At 51.5% G+C, this 16,842-nt stretch overlaps 1 long non-coding RNA gene across 1 annotated transcript; it reads right to left on the minus strand.

Moving 5' to 3' along the window:
• Window positions 1-1,227: 1,227 nt before the first annotated feature.
• On the minus strand, window positions 1,228-13,793 carry LOC122470437. The gene is made up of 2 exons (XR_006293914.1): window positions 12,707-13,793; window positions 1,228-1,477 (listed from the first exon to the last, which is right to left on the minus strand). It is a non-coding gene; the product is annotated as an uncharacterized LOC122470437 (long non-coding RNA).
• Between the last annotated feature and the right edge of the window lie 3,049 nt (window positions 13,794-16,842).

Here is a 16,842-nt window from a genome sequence, read left to right on the forward strand (position 1 = left end):
GGAAGGTGGTGGGAGGCATGATCCCGATGTGTGTGTGCCCCGTTAGAGAGCGTCTGTATAGGAGGAGTGGCCTGGGGGGTGGAGAAAATTGTTGAGAAGGGACAGTGTCAGGAGCAAAGTCTTTATGATCATTCACCTTTGAGGTCTCAGTGTGTGTGTGTGTGTGTGTGTGTGTGTGCAGGACCAAGTGACAGAAATAGAAGAAGACAGTGATGGAGAGAAGCTGAGAGAGGAACAGGCAGAGAGCGAGAGAGATGGGGCAGAGATTTCCTTTAATGCACAATCTCTTTGCTACAAGCTTTTCAAGGATTCACCAAAACATTTGGGACCACTGTCCCCATTCCTCAAATCCACTGGCTACAAAACGTTAAAACAATTGCAGACTCCAAACCAGGAAATGTTTACCAGCTGTCGATAAGATATATGGCATTGTATCAACCAAATAACGTTCACTCAGCTCAACTCTTTTTTTTTTTAAATTTTTTAATGTTTATTTTTGAGAGAGAGACAGAGACAGAGAGAGACAGAGAGAGACAGAGAGAGAGAGAGAGAGAGAGAGAGAGAGAACCAGAGCGGGAGGGGCAGAGAGAGAGGGAGACACAGAATCTGAAGCAGGCTCCAGGCTCTGAGCTGTCAGCACAGAGCCCAATGCAGGGCTCGAACTCACGAACTCCTGAACCATGAGATCATGACCTGAGTTGAAGTCGAATGCCCAACCGACTGAATCACCCAGGCACCCCACCACTCAGCTCAACTCTTAGAGGGTCATCTCTGGAGCCCATGGAGTCCAGCCTGTGGACAGTTTAACATCCAAGTGTTGCTAAGAGAGCAGAGCTTAAAAGTTCTCATCACAAGAAAGTAAATTCTGTAACCATATGGTGACCAAGGTTCACCAAACTTATCGGGGTGATCATTTCACAATATATACAAATATTGAAGCATTACGCTGAACACCTGAAACTAGTATAATGTTGTGTATCAATTATACTTAAAAAAAAAAAACAAAACAGAACTTCAGAGCCAGTGTTCTTGACCTCTATGCTTGAGGTTGCTGTTGCCTTGCTGTCCGCCGAAGGACACAGGGATGAGCAAGGGACAATGTCACCTGGGGTGGTGTGGCACAGCCCCAGTGGGTGTTGACATCTGGGGGAGATAAGCCCAGCTGTCCTTCCTCTCCCCCGCCCCCTTTTTTCTCTGTGGCTGCTGCAACAAATGACCATCAACTTGGTGGCTTAGAAAAACCAAACTTTATTGTTTTCCAGTTCTGGAAGCCAGGAACCCGAAATTAGCATCACTGCACCAAAATCGGGGTGTCAGCAGGTCCACAGTGTGTCCAGAGGCTCTATGGGAGGGTCTGGCTTCTTCCAGCTTCTGGTGGCTACTGATTCCCTTGGCTCGTGGCTGCATCACTCCAATTTCTGCCTTTGTGGTCACATCACATTGTCCTCTGTGTGTGCAGTCTCCCTCTGCCTCCCTCCTACAACAGATGTGATGGCACTTAGGATCCACCCAGATATTCCAGGATCATCTCCCCATTTCAACATCCCTAATTTAATCCTATCTACAAAGTCCTTTTTACTTACAAGGTAACATTTGTAGCTCCCTGGTGTCTTTAGGGACTGTATTTCAGCCTACACATGATCCAAGGGTTTTTATCTGGGATCATCAGCATGAACTATTGTATTCCAAACCTGCCTGCCTTCTCCCACTGATCACAGGGCCTTGACTCTCCTGTGTCAGGTTCTCCCTGCTTTTCCCCTCAGCATCAGCTTTGGGAGGCTGGTGACAGAGACACAGAGGAGGCTGCCTGGGTGGTGTCCCCCATGTGTGCCCCCAGAGCTCCGGAACTGCCTGCACACAGCCAGGTCACCCCTGTCAAAGCTTGGGCTGAATGCCAGAACACCAGGCCCAGAGAGGAGCCTCGTTTGTCCAGAGACACAGCAAATCGTTCCTTCCTCCCTTCAACAAACCATCACTGGATCCCTTCCAGGTGTCAACCTCTGTTCCGACTGCTGGAAACAGGTGACGAAATCTCCCAACCTCTCCCCTGGACCTCCAATCTAATCAAGAAGCGAAAAGGCAAATTAAGCTGGCCATTCATTTCTAAACATGCACAGCAAATGTGAAGATATCATAGAGAAGGATGCGTGAGTGGGGAGGGAATAATTTCCCCTGCAAAGACTTGAGACGGTTAGCTTCTGAAGGCTCCGGCGGGGGGTGGGGGGGGATGCATGCAGCCCAGGTGGGTGGCAGCCAGGGGGAAAGGAACATTCCAGGCCAAAGGAATGACATGCAAAGTGGTCTAGAGTCTGAAAGGGTGAGGGGGGCTGAGGGAGCTCATATGGCACAGAGCTCTGTGGGCATCCTTTGCTGTCTGCAGTGGGTCGAGGGTTCTGGGATCGATTAGCGATGTCTGCCCCCGGCACTGGGTAAAGAAGCAGTGGTCTGCATGCCATGGACTCGCTAAATCTGGGCTAGTGGCTTCGTAAACGAGTCCTCTTCTCTGGACTCTGACGACAAAATCTTCCAACCCTGAGTGGCCCTCATTATGCGGTGAGGGAGCTGACAGATTTTTATGAAGAAGGGAGACTTGTTTACCAGTTGGGAGTCTTTCTGCCTCGTCTTATACAAAGCAACTTCACATTCCATCTTGTTGAGTTTCATAGCAGAATTTTACAAAGCAACCATCCTACCCAAAGGTGACCAGCTCGTTTTTAATGGAAAGCAGAGGCGTGAATCAAGCAAGCAAATATTCTCAACCCTATTCCCCCAACACTACCCTTTCTGTAATTTTTTTTTCCAGAGGAAAGGTGAGAGGAAGTCTTTGGGAAAACTGGCCTCACCATCAGCACATCTCAGACCCTCACATGTCAGGCTCAACACCCCCAAGCAGCAAACCAGTACGTGCCACAGAAAAAAAAATTCTAACAAGACATTAATAGATAAATAAAAATAGCTTCCACAAGAAATGACGAGGACTCACGCAACAAAATGATTTCTTTCTGTGTGCGTAAACTCATGAATAATCAAATCGCACAGTCCCCAAATGAGCCAAGTACAGCTCTTGTCAACCGTTATCCCAGTTTCCTCCTGGAAGGTCACCTCAAACCTTTGCAGGCCAGGGTGGCTCTGCCCCTCACGGCTCTTCCTCCCACCCCCTCCTAGCATCCCCACCTCCTCCTTATAGGGGAGAAATTAATTCCCAGTGCTATGGAAACGTGCAGAAAATCTGAATGGCAGGCTGGGGCAGTGCCCATGAATCATCAAGCAGAAAGGGGAGTTCGATAAAATATTGGGGGGGTCCCCAGGCCATGGCTTTTGTGAGCTGAACCAGAGCCCTTGCTTCAAGCCTTTTTATGTGTCACATTTTAACCTACCAGCTGCCTCGAGAAGCAAGATGATCTTCCCTGCCTTTTTTCTTCTTCCTTTAAAAAAATTATTTTTTTATTTTTTTATTTTCCCTCATGTGTTAAGGGAGGAAACAGTGACAGGGACAAGTGACAGCTCGCTAATTATTCCCTTACTGCCACTGCTGTTCTGGCTTTGGACGCATTGCTCATTTCTCCCCGTCTTCGCACTGAATAATGCATGGGTCCCTATCTGTATTCAAGCGGCACCTCCGGGGACCGCCAGCCTAACTAGCTGATAACTGATTCAGTTTGTAAGCAGGGCCTCTGGGAGTTGCAAGGAAAAGTAGCCAAGAACAAATTTAACACTTCTTTCTCATTTCTTCAGAACATCAAGGAGAGGCAGGTTGGGAAGCAGGTGGGGGTATGTGCTGGGCCCTTGGAGGGCACTTGACCTCAGGTTAGGAGAAGACAGAGTTTTGGCTGTGCTGTGGGGAGGGAGGAGAAGGAGGAGGAGGAGAAAGTTAGTTGAAGGCTTGCTATATGAACTAAACATCTTGCATGCATTGTCTCTTTCAAAGACAAGAACCCCTTGATGGCAATGCATTAGCAGATATATTGGTTAGCTTCTACCATGATAATGCTGCGTAACAAATGACCTCCACATTTCAGTAGCTGTCAATAACATATATTTATTTTTTCTTGCTCAGGGGTCTGCAGGTGTGTCAGCCTTGCACTGATCTCGGCTGTGCTCAGTGGAGCTTGGCTGCAGACTGCAGGTGTGGCTCAGATCTGCTCCACGTGTCTCATTCCGGGGCCCAGCCTGGAGGAGGAGGCTCCTTGATGGCAAAGGTGCTGTCACATCTCTAGCCACTGCCTGTATCACGTCTGCTAATAGCCCATTGGCCAAAGCAAACCACACAGGCAAGTCTGGTGTTGAGGGGTGATGGAGTAAGTGTCCACCACCCTGAGCCCATGGCTGGGGTGTAGAGGGCTAATATTGCCATAGACGGAATCTCCAGAACAATCCCTTTTCGAAATCAGAACCTTTCATCCCACTGCCCAAAGCAAATACAACATTTACAAAAAGACTTATACCTGTTAACCTCTAGATTGGGCTTCTCATTAAATAATACCAGGGTCTGCAAATCAAATGATAGTGATAATCTAAACGGCAATTTTTTACCCAATGTCTACAGTACCAAGTACTGTTTGAAGTGCTTTTATATATATCAACTCATTTTCTCCTCCTGTGAACACAAGAAAGTAGGTACTATTGTTACCCTGTTTCACAGATAAAAACAACAGGCACAGAGAGGTTAGGTTGTTTGCCTGAGGTCACACAGCTGATAAAGACCAGGGCCAGGGTTGGAGGCCAGGCTGACTGCAGACCCTCTAGTTAAAAATGGATTGTCATATAAAAGTTTGAATTTTGGACATAGACGCTATGGTTGAAATGTCAGAGTGCAGTTGGCCTGGGGAAATATAACTGGGAAGGGTTAGGGTGGTATCTGGGCCAGGACCAATCAGTCTCTGGGGGTCTGGACCTGCTTGAGAAAAGCCACTCGCACCCAGCCCCACCCTGTAGGCAGAGGGCTTCCTGAGTCTCCCTGTCTCTCTAGGTCAACCTCGGTCCTGCCAATGGATGACGTGTTCAAGAACCTGCTGGTGGAATTGCTAACTTTCTCCCACCAGGCTGGGTGGGCCAGATTTCTCTGGGAACTATGGGTGCTGGAACAACACCTGGCTTTCCATCACCAAATGCTCCCCCTGCCCCGCTTAGACTGGTGACCGCCATCCCCCTTCACCCTCCCCTTCTTCCCCGATTGGATCTGGTGGTGGCTCTTGCTTTATGGGTCTGGCTTTATGAATGACAAGGGGACAGGGTAAAGGTGCACCCATTTTGAGGTCAAATGTCTATCATCTGGTCCACTTTTAGAATCGGAAGTCTGATCCTTCATGAGATGAAAACGGGTGCCATCTTGATTCCACGCTCTAACAAGGGTCATGCCCGCTCGCAGGGCTTTGGGTTCTTAGAGCCTCACACAGTGTGTGGTGCATCGTAAGAGCTCGGGGACCCATGGGTGAAAGAATGAATGAATGAATGAATGGCTGAATGAATGCTCATCCGCTCAGATAAATGCTTTTCAGAGAAGTGAAGCCATTTCAAAAAGACCATTCTCTTGTTCAATACCTACGGAGCACCTACCATGCATCGGGCACTGTTCAGAGAGGCTAGGTATCCAAAATCTTTGCTGTCGTGGTCCAGCAGATACCCAACATAATGTCAGGTGGTGAAGAATAAGGCAGGAAGGGGGGAGGGAGCGTGGTGAGGGCTAGCGTAAGCATTCTCCCCTTCTTGGGCGTCTTCTCCATCTCCACCCCAGGCACTGTGCTAGATGCCTCATAAAGAGCTCCCCCACCGCCCCGACTGTATCGTCATCATACCCATTTTACAGACAAGGAACTGAGGCTCTGATAAGAGCCTTACTTTGGTAGTCACACTGCAAGGCTACGAGAGACCCAGTCTGCCTGCCTTGCCTGAACCGGGCAGGCAGGTGGGGTTCCCTGGCACTCCCAAGGCTGGTGGGTCAAGGAAGCCAGGTGCTAGGGGTGGGAGGGCGCTTGGGGCCCCTACAGCTGTCCCCTGCCTGGGTGTGCCATCTGCATCCAGTTGCCCAGCGTTGTCTCCTGGGGCAACACTGGGCTCTCTGTCACAGGAGCCGCATGTCAAGGCAGAAGCGGGGGAGGCAGGCGGGCGTTAGCAGGTGGTTTAAAATAGCAGCACGTCCCCATGGCTGCAAGAGCTTGGTCCTCCAGCCTGGTGAGAACACTCGGGGAGGAGATTCCTCAGCCCAGCAGCTACCCCCTCACAGGTGGCCCCTTTGTAAGGAGCCAGAGAAATTGTGCTCAAGTGCAAGGTCCCCCCGCCCCTTGCTCCCAGGGTCTGTGGGATGAAAGCCGCACTCCGCTCTCCAGAACCTTCACAAGCTGCCCCTCCCAGCTGTCCTCACACTCCTTTCTCTGGTCACCCTTGCCATACTGCATCCAAGACGTCCCTTGTGCCGTTGCTTTGGCTGGTCAGGCTGCCTGGAAGGTCCTCTCTGCTATCTTCCCCACCTGGAAAATACATGGAACGCAGCAGGTGCTCAAAAAACGCCAGTGGGATCCACTTATATGTGTTAAAATCTTACCCTTCGCACTTGGCTCACTTGTCAGTACCTCTGAAGAGCCTTCTAGATTCTCCCAGGGGCAGAATTCCTCCTCCTTCCAAGACTCTATGGCCTACACTCGGATCGGGACTGGAGAAACCTCCAGTGCTCATGGCTGCTGTCTCCAAGCCTACTGACTAGGTTGGCTGCTGCACCGATGGTAAGGGTCTCATTCTCTCAAGCAGGGGTGGCAGATAACGGGCACATCATGGGCACACAGGCCAGAACTCTCCTAGCCATGCACCTGGCAGACATTGCTAATCAATCACAGCACCTTTCTTCTCAAGCCCTGGAGCCCCAGGCAGCCATGAGCAATTGACTGGAGTTGGCATCCCAAGTGTCATTGCCTACTGTCTTTAGATAAACGGCCTCTAGAAGCTTGCCTTCGTGGCTGCCTCAGCCATCAGACTGGGAAGATCTTGGGGGCACGACAGTGACATTCATTTCAGCAGCTCCTCCTCCCGGCACAGAGCCTGGAGAACACTAGGCACTGAAGAAATGTCCGTCAAGTGAAGGAATCTGGGAAGTGGGCACAACCCATCACGGTGTGCTGATACATACAGAAATGCCTCACTGAGTCCACTGCAAGTCTTTTGGGTCCTTCTTCCCACCTTCTCCCCCTTGGTCTCTGGGGAGCAGTCAGGAACCCGGGAAACCCAAACCATGGGTTCGTTGAGATCAGTTCCAAATAAAAAAAATGGTTTCCCCAAGTCTAGCTGCACAGAGACACAAGGTCTAAGATAAAAGATCCTTAGAACACGGAGGAGAGAGAGGGAGCACCCAAGAAAGCAATCTTGCCAGGTCCTGTCACCTCCCTGAACCTCAGTGTCCTCATCTGTAAAATGGGGATAATCGGACTGCTGTGAGATAATGAATGGAAGGTCCTCATTAGAGTATGATGATGCTATCACACTGCTCACAGAGATCTTCTCATACAGGGAAAGCTGCCTTCAGAGAATCTTGAATTCTGGCCTCCCTCTGATTCCCATCCTCCTGGGACCTCTTGCCTCTGGGAGAGGTCCCAGAAAGGAGGCCCTGGAGGCAGGGACCCCCAGAAGAGGAGAGCTTCGAGTTCTCTGAAAAAGGGAAGAGAGGGAGTCCTTCCCCTGGGCGTGGAATGCCATTACATCATCACTCTGTGGTCCCACTTTACAGACGGGGAAACTGAGACCTGAGAAACAATGAAACCAGCCTAGTGTCATGGAATAACAATTATCTGCATCTGAACCCATGGTATTTTTGCAGAGCCATCCTGTTTATTGGAAAGGTACCCACACTGATAACTCATTCATTCATTCATTCATCTGTCTTCAATTATATTGAACATGTTTGGGAGGAGTTCACAGTCTAATTGGGAGAATGGGGTGTGATCTGACATGCTGTTGAATTACTTCAGTATCATCGGAAGAGTAAGCTAAGTTTGGGGATAACTTCACAAGAGGGCTATATTGGCTGGGTTTTGCAGTATAAGTAGGAGTTGATGAGGTAGCTAAAAGGAGGAAGGGCATATCGGGCAAGGCAGATGGTAGGAGCAAAGGCAGGGATCCATGAAAAAGCTTGGTGTGTTTGGAGACCATTTGGCAGACTTGTGCACCCCACCTTAGGGACTATGGTGTGTATAAGCAGTAGGAGAAGCCACAAGATATAGAAAGCTGGAGCCTGGAGGTCCCTCCACAGCATTTGGGCTTTTCCCTGTGGGCATGGGAGTCATGAGGAGGTGTCCTGGTTCCCTCGCACTCAGCTGCCTGGTGCCAGCCCCGGGATGGGGCAAAGATCAGCATGGACTTTCCGCACCGACCATGCTGCTTCCCTGGAGAGACTCATGCCTAACTTCTGCTCCAGGAATTTAAGCCCCAGAGACCCCCAAAGCACAGAATCCCACTGCTAAGACCTCTCCAGCTCACGGACCCGAAGATTTAGTGAAGTGCGCCATTCACCTGTCCATTTGGTCGTTTGGTTAGCACAGCTGAAAAGCCCCTAGCAGATGATGTATTGGTTAGTTACGGCTGCGGAACAAACCACCCCCAAATCAGTGCGTCACGTCAACGATATCTTACTGAGCAGTTATTTGTCTGGGGCTCATCTTGTCGGAGTCCACGTGTGCATCCGCTGGTCTGCACAGGGCTCTGCTCCAGACCGGGCTTGCTGGGGGTGGGGTCCTGTTCCATGTGTCTCTCCTCCTCCTCCTGGCAGGCTAGCCAGTGAGCAGGGGGTTGAGGCAGGCGGAGGAGGTGCCGGAGGGACACAGGGGAGTGTTGAGGGAGCTCTGGGATATTTGGCTGTGAGAACTCACAGAATCTGTGAGTCCGAGTCTCTGTGATGGCCCTTACGGGCTCCCGAGGTGCCGACCAGGCTTGTACTGGTGGGGTCCCCAACCCAGGTTGTGATAAGGAGGGTCAGGAATGCCCAGACAAGGTCATGTCAGGAGTGGAGGAAGTCCTCATGTTATTGGCTCCTCCCTGTTTTCCAGTCAATGCTTGAGGCTGAGTACACCTTTTCCAAGGGTCAAGACCCCACCCCGGATCCACTCGGTTCAGCATCCCCCGCTTCAGAACCTCCCTCCAAGGGCTGCCCAACCAGCTGCGAGGGGGAACAAGCTCCCCCTTTCCTCAGTGGCAACCCCCTTGGGGAGGAGGGAACAGATAGCAGAACGGTGCTATTTACAAGCTTTCAAATGGCTTATTGAATCATAAGCTGAAATCACAGGCTGTAACCAAATCAGCGAGGACCAGATTCAATAAAGTAAACAGGGAGGGGGGATAAAAAAAAATCCCACCTAGAAGCTTGTTAAAGCCCTTCCCTGCCTCTCCCGGCCTTGGTTTCTTAACGTCTCATTGTTTCTGGCGAATAAACCCAGCCTGGTCTGGTTTGATTCCAGTGGCTATTAATTCCATATGTGGTTTATGAATGGAGGAAAAGGCCGTCATTACGTGCTCTTGGAACTTGAAAAGAACCCAACGGGTGCCTCATCTGTGCCCTGCTGGAGCAGCCGAGGACTTCGCTACAGCGCGCGGGTCTCGAATCCTAACAAATGAGTACTTTTCGGGTGGGGAGCCGGGCCGCCCACCATGTGCGGTGGTGACGGTGAAGTCTCCACGTACAGGGTCCCTGCTCCTGAGGAGGTCCCGGAGACACTCAATGACTCCACGGGGGTCCTGTGTGTGCACGCGGGACTTCACCCTTTATAAAGCACCTTTGCACATTTCACCTGAGTTATGCTATGAGCTCAGGACGCATAACGCCGGCACAGCACCCGGCCCAAAAAAAGACGCCCTCGAATATCAGCTCTTGTTGGTGTTATGGGCGGTATTTCCTATTAACTGCAGGCCGACTGTGTGCCCGACGCTAAGCGTATGTTGCCTCCAATTCAGTCAAATTCTGCAAACCTGGCATTGGGGTGCCCGTGTTACAGATGAGGATCCCGAGATGCAGCCTGGCCCAAAGGGGAAGGACAGTGGGGAAGGACAGATGTTGGAGTCAACGTGTGCACAGACACTAACTCTGAGAGGGAGGCAGGGCACTGCTTACTTTTACTCTGCTTATCAGGCAAGTAACCCGGTGTCTCAGACAGGTTAGGTGGCCGCAGAGCGCAGCGAAGCCGATCTCAGGGAGACGTGACGATGTCCTTTTCTGAACTAGCTGCGCAGGCTTTTGTTACTTTAGAGGTCACGTCGGCGCTGGCCAGCTGCCTCACTTCACAGATGGGTAAACTGAGGCTCAGAGATGTTAGTGCCTCGTCCAAGGTCGTTCAGCCAGGAAGTGGCCAGAGCTAGGATCTGAACCTACAGCTGCCTGTCCCCAGAGCTTGTATCCCCACCACGGCCATGCCCAGTTCTGGAAAAGCAATTGTGTGGCCCAGATGCCAAGCCCCTTGTCGCTGGATGTGCCTGATGACAATGCCCGCCCTGCTTTGATGGAGGCCGACTACATCCTTCTCCAGCTTGAAACTGGATTCCCTGATCTAGAATCCCCTGATTGTAGCATTGACCTTAAAATTTAGATCAGGGGGCACCTGGGTGGCTCAGTTGGTTAAACATCGGACTTCAGCTCAGGTCATGATCTCAGTGCTGGTGAGTTTGAGCTCCACATCGGGCTCTGTGCTGACAGCTTGGACCCTGGATCCTGCTTCAGATTCCATGTCTCCCTCTCTCTCTGCCCCTCTCCCACTTGCACTCTGTCTCTGTCTCTCTGTAATGTAAATTAACATTAAAAAAAAGATTTAGGGGCACCTGGGTGGCTCAGTCGGTGAAGCGTCCAACTTCAGCTCAGGTCATGATCTCACGGCCCGTGGGTTCGAGCCCCATGTTGGGCTCTGTGCTGACAGCTCGGAGCCTGGACCCTGCTTCAGATTCTGTGTCTCCCTCTCTCTCTCTTTGCGCCTCCCCCATTCAGGCTCTGTCTCTGTCTCAAAAATAAATAAACGTTAAAAAATTTAAAAAAAAAGATGTAGATCAGATTCAGAATAGCAGAATACTTAAGAACCCGGGACTTGGGTTCATTTCCCAGCTCTACCTACCTCTGTTTGTGAAACTCTGGTCAAGTTATATTCTTTTCAAGCCCCCAACTTTCCCATCTTTAGAGATGATGGTAGAGGCATGTTTCTTCCTGGATTATTGTGAAGTCAATACACACAGCTAACATTCAATGAGACGTTTCTAAACACTGTGCACATGTTCGTCTCCCCAATCCTGGACTTACCCCCACATTACCGGTGAGGACACCGAGAGAGTAAGGTGACTTATCCAGGGTTGCATGGAGTTGGAGTCTGTACCCAGACCCAGGGTGCTCCCGAGTGCCCTGGTCACCCAGAACCCTCAGCTGCCTCTCAGTTAAATGAGGTAGTGTCACAGCCCACGGGAAAAGCAAATGAGGGTCCCATCGTTTTTGTATCCCGGAGGATGTTAATGTTTTACTGTGCAGAAGGAGGCTTCCAGTTAAGAACGAGCAAAGCCTCCAGCTGCAGGGCTGGTCCTGGCTTTGAGGGAGGTTTACCTGAGAACCACACTCCACCTCTGGAGCACACCTGTCTGACCCGGGCCCCTGGCCAGCCCTGCTTGCTGCCTCTACCCTCCATTGAAACTGCTGCTTCTGCCACTTCTGAATGTGCCCTGTGCACTTTCCTGGCCCTGAGCCTCGCACCTGCCACACCTGATGCCTGACTTTGCTTCCCTGCCCTGGACCCCCAGCAAGCACAGACTGAGAGAGTCAGCTCAAAACACCACCTCCTTCTTGAAGCTTCTGGAGATGCACCCCCAAGGCAGGATGAATACTCCTCTCTCTGTGCTTCCCGCAGGGTGGAGTGGATCCCCCTTGGATCCTTACCCATCTTGGTTATGATGGCAAGTCTGTGTGTCTGTCTTCCCCACCAAGAAATCCTTGAGAGCCGGAACAGGGACGCGTTCATCTCTATATTCCATCTCTATGGAAATGGAATACAAAATGTTTATTGAATGAAAAAATGGGACAATGAATGGACGAATGAAAGAATGAATGAAAGCATGGATGAATGAATGAATGAATGAATGAGGTTTTCCGCCTGGTTGGATTGTAGCTGATGTCTAATCATCCATCATATGGGACCTGAATTCTGCTCCCAGCAACCTCACTGCATTAGAAGAGGCACATTGCTTTTAAGTACCCCAGTTTCCCCATCTGCAAATGAACAGGGCACTGCCTAGCCTGCCTCCAGAAGCATTTTGTGATTGCAGATTCTTCCTCTCCCCTCCTCCCCATGCCTCCTCTCCCAAGGTCCCATCACGGTAGCCTGGCTTCCCTGCACCCCTTCTCTCCCTAGCCCCCTCTCCCTCATCACCAGCAAGGGTCCGGAGATTTCCTATGTAAATCCCACTTCTCCTCCCCAATCCTCGCTGCTCCTCTGTGCCAGGCCCGCCTGTACTGTCGCCTCTTGCCTGGATTCCTATAGTAGTCCTCAACATATCTCTCTTCTGCCCTCCAGCTCCCTCCACGCACTGCACATTCAGCAAAGAGTGCAGTGTTTTCAAAACACAGGCTCCCTGGGTCCTGCCTCAGCCCTGGTGCAGGGGGCGTGGCTAGAGTCCCTGGAGCGGGGGCGTGGCTAGCCGGCCCCGCCTCCCGCTTGGGTTCTGTGGCCACAGTGACCTTTTCTCTCTGACTGTGGCTGCTTACCTTGCTGGGTCCATCATACCAGCTTTTGCACGTGGTGCTCCCTCCGTCTGGAAAGTTCTCTGCCTCCTCCCCATGATCAGATTTCAGCCTGCTTATCAGGAGCCTTAATCAGAGGACGCACAGGGAAGCCTTGCACAAAGGCCTCCCCAGAGGAGATCAAGCATTCTTCTTACATCAGCTCTCGGGGCTCCCATTTCCTCCGTTTCTCAGCCTTTCTCCCGGTTCCCAGTTTGCTTTTACTTGGGAGAGTTTACACATTTGTCTCCACCCCTGGACTCAGATAAAAGATACCTAAAAGCAGATCACACTCTCCAGACACTATCTCCAGCACCCAGCCCCACGCCCGCAGGTACTCACAAACATTGAAAATTGGATCGACGTGTTCTCCAGCTCAAGGGTCTTGTAGTCCCTGTTCAGACTTCAGTTTCACCAACTCTGAACTGGGCTCAGGATGTCCCATCTGTCTGTACATGCCGGCGCTCTGCAGGAAGTCTCCAGAACCACCTGGAGCACAGCGAGGCGCTCTGAGGTCTGGAAAGGACCTCAGAGCCTCATGGGGTCCTCATGGGGGGGACCCAGGCGTCATGATAACCGGGCCACCTCTGGATTTCGCGGCCATCTGCTTGGCTCGCTGAGCACTGGGAACCAGAGCCAGGCCCCCGCGTCCTGTGAAGGGTTGGAGAACAACGTGCTCTGTGTTCAGATCTGCAGAGGGAACAGAGCGAGGTCACTGTACCCTGGTTGAGGCGGTCATGCTCTGTAAGCGCTGAAGCCGGGAGGAGGTGCCGAGGGGCTTCTCCGGAATTTCCAGAAGAAACTGCGGGCGTTTGTGCTTCGCCCACAAGACAAGCACCACAAGCTTGAGCTTTTCCAGTGTGGTTTGGCAAACCGGATTTTTTATAGTCCCCAGTGAAAACTCTCTTTTCTAATCAGATTACATTTAAACAGACAGTATTCTTGTTTATCTGCAGTTGGTGTTTATTCCTTTAGAATTATCTTCCCAACGCCTGGCGTGTGCAGGCGTTGCCTCACATTGCCGTCATGCGGGCGGGCAAGGCCACCGTCTTTTCTGGGCCCAGAAGGGAGCCTGGAGATAACGAAACCCATGGTTTTGGGGGTGCAGACAACCAAAGGCCTCTGTGGGAGCAGCCTCGTCGGGGGAGGGGAGTGGGGAGCCACAAACCCTTCCCTCAATGCTTCCCTGAAGAAGCATTTTTTTCCATTGCACTACTTTAATGGTAAAATTTACCGTTTTAACCATTTTAAGATATTTTATTTATTATTTTTGAGAGAGAGAGAGCACAAGCGGGGCGGGGGCAGAGAGAAGGAGGGACAGAGGATCTGAAGCGGGCTCTGTGCTGACAGCAGCGAGCCCGATGCGGGGCTCGAACTCACCAACCACAGGATCGTGACCTGAGCCGAAGTTGGACGTTTGACTGAGCCACTTGGGTGCCACCCGCCGCCCCCCCCCACCCCGCCCCGCTCCCCACCGTTGTAACCATTTCTGAGCATGCTGTTTAGTGACACCAAATACGTTCACACTGTTGTGCAGCCATCACCACCTTCCTTTTCCAGAACTTGCTCCTCTCCCAAAAAAGAAACTCTGTCCTCAGTAAATTATAATTCCCTCATCCCCCTCTCCCCCCAGTCCCTGGCACCCACTATTCTACTTCCTGTGTCTATGGATTTGACTCTGCTAAGTACTCCGTATAAGTGGACTCACACAGTGTTTGTCCCTTTGTGTCTGGCTTAGTGCACTTAGCATGACTGTCTTCAAGGTTCATCTCGTCTTCAAGGTTCATCTCATCTTCAAGGTTCATCTCGTCTTCAAGGTTCATCTTGTCTTCAAGGTGTCTTCAAGGTTCATCTTGTCTTCAAGGTTCATCTCGTCTTCAAGGTTCATCTCGTCTTCAAGGTTCATCTTGTCTTCAAGGTGTCTTCAAGGTTCAAGGTTCATTGTAGCAGGTGTCTGAATTTCCTTCCTCATTAGTCTGAGTCATAATCCACTGTATGGACATACCGCAGTTTGTTTAACCACCGATGGACACTTGGATTGTTGGCTATTGGGGATAGTGTTGCTGTGAACTCAAGAGGTGCTCTTTCAGTCCAAGTCTGATGCCTGAGAAGGAAATATCAGCATGCATGGAGATTAATGATCCCATGAGGTGCAGTGGAGAGGGCTTTTGGGGGGGGGGACTTCTGCTTGAACCCCAGTGCTGTCATTTCCCGGCTGTGTCAATTTCCTCACCTGGAAGAAGAGGGAAAGAACACCCATCTCCTTGTGCTGGTGTGAGATTTAGAGCACCGAGGGTGGTGATTGGCACAGAGCAGGTGCTCAGTAATGTGGGAGGCCTTACTCATTTCATGCTCCCGCCCAGAACTGCCGTGCGCAATTATGTTGTTCGCCGCCTACGGGCACCTGGTCCAGGTACTTGCGTTGCTGGTCTAAATCCAAGGGACAGCTTCCAGCCACACAGAGGCTTCTACGTGCTCTTGAAGTCCCCAGTCTCGATCGGCATAGGCACACAGGCTCGTCCCTAGTCTGGCAAGGCACAGCGAGGCTAATCAACCAGCGTAAGGCCACACAGCAGCACTCAGAGCCTTCTCTGGTATGAGGACCTGGCGCTAGGCCAGAAGAACAGAACAAGGTGTGCAACCGGGAGCCTTACGCAGGCAAGCGGAGGAGGGCCCTGGGCTCCCCTCGGCGGCTCCCCACCTCCCCCTCTCGCATTAAGAAGCAGAAACTGAAATGAAAGCTAAAAACTCCATCTCGTTCATGGCCAGGCCCCACCTTGGGGAGGTGGCCTCAGAGTGGCCACCGAGACAGGGCTCTGCGTTGTGGACTGTGCCCCCCTCCCAGCCCCCTCCCCAACTTGTTCCTTCCATCCTGGGATCATTTTCCAGACAGCCCAGAGCCCAACCCGCCAGACTATTTAGTCTGGGTTTGGTGACCCCCATCTGACTGCAGGCAGGCCGCGCTCAGGTTTCACGGCCTCCTCGGTATGATCACTGCAGCCCCCCTCCTGGCTGGCCCTGCCCTGACTTCCTACACAAACACTTACCTTCAGGCAGAGGATTTCCTGGAACACGTGGTTAAAGCAGCCACCGGCTTCCAGAGGGAGCTCCGAGGCCCTACAACACAGCCCTCTGTCCAGAGACCTGCGGGCCGCGATTTGTCACTCTCAAACAAACACTCGGACTTAGCTGGATGACCATCGCCGTAACCTCTCCCCGATTCCCTTGACCCCTGACTATGGTATACGCAAGTTCATTAGCAGAAAAAAAAAGTGATACGAATTCAAAATGCTTTCCCATCGGTGAATGGGCACTAGATCAGCTATTTGTTCTTGTCCCATGTCTCAGATGGGGAAACTGAGGCCCTGGAGAGCGAAGGAAAGGGATGAGCCCAAGCCCATGGGACATGGCAAAGCCGGGAATTGAACTCGGATCTTTGGGCTTTCCGCGTCACCTCGACTTCGAAGCGGTTCTGTCTCTGCTTCTACTCTCTCCCCTATCACCACCTCTCATCCCTTCTGGGCTCCTCACTGCCTTTTAACAACATTGTCTGAGAATCTCCCGACACCTCCTGAGACACTAGGGAATCGGGTGTCCTGGAAATAGAACTTCCTTATTCTTGTCATCTTGGGTGCGGTAGCACAGTCGAAGGAGATGTCGGTGGCCCCCGCATCCTGGAGAACTCCGACGTGATAAGCCAAGTTCCTGTAAAAACCTGTGTGTCTGGCACTTTGCCAGAAGCGCTGGCAGTAACCAATATTAATGGCTCCTATTCTGTGAGCGCTCAGGGTGTGCCAGGCACTGTGGGAAGTTCTTTATGTGCGATTCTTTCGGGGGGCTGAGGTAGCCACTGTGTCTCCTCTCCGTTTTACAGCTCAAGACACTGAGGCCCGGAGCGGGCAAGTGACTTGGAGAGAGTCACACGCCCAGCAGGCAGAGGAGCCTGAACTCCAGCCCAGGAGCCACACTTTTCCCCTCCAGAGGATTCCATTTCTGGCTCACCACGCTCGGTTAGGAAGGAGGGAATGGGGCGTAGGAGTCTTTTATACATGTCTGCGTGGGTTTCTCTTTTTCCCCTTCACCGTGAACGCGCTTGGTTTTCATAATGCTAAAAACGAAAT

Source organism: Prionailurus bengalensis, chromosome D3, assembly GCF_016509475.1.
Source record: "Prionailurus bengalensis isolate Pbe53 chromosome D3, Fcat_Pben_1.1_paternal_pri, whole genome shotgun sequence".
Taxonomy (NCBI): domain Eukaryota; kingdom Metazoa; phylum Chordata; class Mammalia; order Carnivora; family Felidae; genus Prionailurus; species Prionailurus bengalensis.